Consider the following 4,700-nt stretch of genomic DNA (forward strand, 5'->3'; position numbering starts at 1 on the left):
CAGAAATCACCGGTCTTCTGTGTCCTTCGCGCTGGGAGTTGGAGACTGCAGCTGTTCCTATTCGGCCATCTTGCTCCGCCCCCCTACTTTAACTTTTCTATTGGTTCCCCAGGAGATACACCATTGTTGTTCTTACACACACATGGATCTATTGAGCCCTATTCTGTCTGTGACACTAAACAATCCTCCTAGCCCTGGGTCTCAGACTTCCTGCTTACGTTAAATATGTACTCCTCTTAGTAAGAGGACAAACTCACAGATGGAAAGCACTTTGAAGGACTCAGAAGATGTCAGAGCAGACTTTCTTTCCCTGTCCTGTTTTCCACGTGGATGCTTCCCTAGTGTAATGCTGGCCATCCCTTTCCCTCTGATAGGAGTGAATTCTCCGATTAATCAGTAGCAAGGATCTGGCATCCATCTGTTCACATACCTTGACTGGCTGCAGTTAAGGATTTATAAATGAAACGCCTCATTTATAAGTGTTTGGTCACCCTCCCTGTTAGTCAGCAAGCAAGGCAGCGTCCACTCTTGAAGCTGGCTGCCTTCAGAGGGTCTGTTCTGTAAACCAAGGCTCTTTCTTGGACCAACTATACCAAAACTAGGACGCACTGAATAAGTAGAAAGAAGTATTTGGCTTATGTTTTAGTCGGAAGTTGCAGATACCAGGATAAAATCACTTTTGTCGACCTGGATAAAATAGGATCAGGATAGCATGAAGGAGAGATGGCTCATGGTCACATATCTGAGAAAAAAACTGCTTTGAGGGACGTTCTAAAAACCCCACAAGAAACATTTTTGCATCCTTCATGCATCTCCTGCTTTGACAAGGTTTATCACCAGATATTCTTTAGGACTGCAGTAATTCAGATAAGATGCTTTCAGAACACTCACTCTGTAATGACATCTCCACCAGTGAACTGACAACAGCTCTCTGGAACCAATGAATTCTATTTCTAAGCTGCTTCTATAAAACTCTCTGTTTTTGCTAATGAAAGCTTCCCTTTGCCCTTCCCTCACAGATACACTAGTGGTTTGCCATGCTATGCATTCCAGTTACAATCACTGGTTCTTACCTGTGAGTAAACTCAATATACCATAGAGATAATTTTCTCTAGTGTCTTTTTTTAGATTGACAACAGTGATGTATAGTAAGATATTTATGACCAATTGGCTCATGTGCTTATGGAGTTTGAGAAGTCTCACCGTCTGCTGTCTGTTAGCTGGAGGCCCAGGAAAGTCGATGGTCTGGTTGTAGTCCAGACTCAAAAGTCTCATAACCTGGAGAGTCAATGACGTAAGTCTCCATCTAAGTCAGAGGCTGGAGAACCAGAAGCACCAATGTCTGAGGGCAGGAGAAGGTGCAGGTGAGGGCAGGAGCTGGTGAGAGAGCAGGTTTATCCTTCCTCCATCTTTTTGTTCTCTTCAGGATCTCAACAGATTGGATGGTGCCCACCCTTATTGCTGAGGGTGATCTTGACTCAGCCTTCCTAAATGCTAATCTCTTCCAGAAACACTCTCATAGATGCACCCACGAATAATGTCCTACTAGTTATCTGGTCATCCCTTGGCCCAGTCAAGTTGATACATAAAATTAACCATCACAACCTAGCATTCTGACCTTATTCTTTCATCCAGCAATACTATCAAAGGTGATAGATGCTCCTACATCTGTTTAATTCCATTAACCCCAAAACCCCAACAGAAGTCTCCACAACTATGATACTGAGTTAGAAGGCAACAGCCTGTGGCTTACTGGGCTGTGTCCTTTGGTGCCAATCTGTGCTATAACCACATCAAGTCATTTGAGGTATACCTCAACTCAAAGTTCAGTTCTGAACACAGGATAAAGCAAGATGAATTAACATAGATTGTAAGAGCACTTCCTTTGGGAGGCCAAGGTGGGCAGATCACGAGATCAGAAGATCAAGACCATCCTGGTTAACATGGTGAAACCCCATCTCTACTAAAAATACAAAAAATTGGCCAGGCGATGTGGCAGGCGCCTGTAGCCCCAGCTACTTGGGAGGCTGAGGCAGGAGAATAGCATGAACCTGGGAGGTGGAGATCGCGCCACTGCACTCCAGCCTAGGCAACAGAGTGAGACTCCGTCTCAAAAAAAAAAAAAAGAAGAGAAAATGAGGCTTTAGCTACAACATTTATTCTTTCATCACATTTGCTGAGCGTGCATGAAGTCTCAGGCCCTGTCTTAGTTGCTGACATTGAACAGTGAACACGCAAAAGTCCCTGCATCCATGATGTTTACATTCAAGTGAAGGAGTCAGGTGAGAAATAAATAAATACATACAAAATTGTGACAATTTTATGTATTAACCTGACTGGGCCACAGGATGCTCAGCTATCTGGTTAAACATTATTTCTGGGTGTGTCTGTGAGGGTGTTTCTGGAAGAGATTTGTATTTAAATTGGTGAACGAGTAAAGCAGATGGCCTCCCCAATAGTGAGTGGACATCTTCAAACCCATTCAGGGCCAAAAGAGAACAAAAAGGTGGAGGAAGCCTGAATTCTCTCCCTGCCTGATGCTTAAGCTCAGACATTGTCCTGCTGCTGCCCTCAGACTGGGACTTACCATCCCACACCCTGGTTCTCAGGCTTTGGACTAGGACCAAACTAAACCACTGGCTTTCCTGGGTCTCCAGCTTGTAGACAGCAGATTATGGGATTTAGCCTTCATGAGTTCATGAATCAATGCCTTGTAATAAATCTCATTTTACACACACATGCACATACACACACACACATCCTTATTGGTTCATTTTCTCTGGAGAACCCAAATAAAAAAAATGTAACATCAGATAGTATTAAGTGGGGACAGAAATTCAAATAAAGTGACAGACAGGTCATCATGTGAAATCTGGAGGAAAAGTATTCCCAGCTGAAGAAAAACCAAGTGCAAAGGCCCTGAGGTGCAGGCAAGAGTGGCATGTCTACTGTTTTGTTACCTTGATAAAACAAAATAGGAAAAAACAAAAACAAAACCTCTCACACACACACACACACACACACACACTACAATAATTTGGAATGGAACAGAAAATATTAGACACCATGAAGGTAATTTTCTACTCCAGCCAAACCCAAGGCTGTCCAGCTACAATTTACCATTCTCCACAACTGTTAAGAGGAGAGAAGAAATTGACTTTCAATACGGGTATCTATTGATTTGTAAGCACCTACCATGTACCACAGTGTGAGGCTATTTACATATACAATTGTATATGTACAATATATATGCATATACAACTAGGTCCTTGCGGCCATCAAGTGCCGTAGGAATTATATGGCATGTGTGAGAATTCCAGAGCTTGTCCTGTTTCCTAATATCAAATTATATACCCTTTGCTGTTTTCAAGGACATATGCTACAGATGCATCCTGGCACTATTTGAATTTGGAATAATTATTGTTTTCCTCTTTTATCTGAGACTAGGCTAAGTGTGACAAAAAGCCATTTCTCTCATACTGCTCTAATGTTTGTTTGGTATTACAACTTTTCTGTGTTTTAAGGATACATTAGAGTGCTGTTCTACAGGGATAGTCGATAAATCCCCACACAGTATGCCATGTGAATCATCATATTGCTTTTTGAAAATCTGTTCTCAAATAGGAGAAAATACAGATATGTGCTAATAATGGTGCATCAATTATTCATTCTTAAAATACACATTAGCTAGGTTTAAAGTTCTATTCCTACGTATAAAATGTCAGAAAGATTAAGAGCTCAGGTTGCAATTCCTGAGAATAACCTCTCTTCTAATTTTCCTACACTAAGACAAATTTTCTCTTAGTGGTTGTATTAGCTTCCTATTCCTGCTGATAAATGACCACAAACTTAATGCCTTAAACAAAAATGTATTATCTTACATTCTGCAAGTTATGAGACCAAAGTAGGTATCACTGGACTGCAGGCAAAGTGTTGGAGGAGCCGCGTTTCTTTCTGGAGCCTTCAGGGGAGAATCTGTCTTCCTGACTTTTCCAGATTCTAGAAGCTACTCACATTTCCATGGCTCATGGCCCTCTGTCATCTTCAAAGCCAGCAATGGTCAACTGAGTCTTTCTAACATCAACTCATGCTGACTCTTCCACTTTTCAGGACCCTAGTGATTGCTTTGGATGCCCCTGGGTAACCAAGCTCATTGACCTATTTTAATATTAGTGATTTGCTACCTTTACTCCACCTGCAACCTTACTTCCCCTTGGCCATGTCAGGTGACATGCATAGATTCCAGGGCTTAAGGGTGTGGGCGTATTTTGGGGGTCATTATTTTGTCTACCACAGTGATTTTCATTCAAATGTGTTCAATTAAATTTTGCTTGTGGTCATGCCTTAATTAAACAGAGATATTTTGATGGACTGCAGTGACTAGAGAGGTGCTATATTTTCCCCACAAGGTCTGAATATAATCTGTATAGCTGTTTCCTTTTTTATTTTCAGTATACACAACAGATTCCATTGATTCTAAGGTAAAAATGCACAATTTGATTTAATTGCTCAGATTTGAACTGTAGCATGGTAGTCTCTTAAAAGGTTGTTTAAATAGCATAGAATTTGGAAGGGGGTTAGGCTTGAAGACTGCAATGTCCATATATTCAGGGTCTCTGAGGAGAATGACTTCACTGCTCATAAATCAGCATCTTTCTATTGATTTAGTATCACTTTGAGTTTGGTAGAATTGGGCACTT

The sequence above is a fragment of the Colobus angolensis genome, unplaced genomic scaffold, assembly GCF_000951035.1.
Source record: "Colobus angolensis palliatus isolate OR3802 unplaced genomic scaffold, Cang.pa_1.0 Scaffold72, whole genome shotgun sequence".
NCBI classification, from domain to species: Eukaryota; Metazoa; Chordata; class Mammalia; order Primates; family Cercopithecidae; genus Colobus; species Colobus angolensis.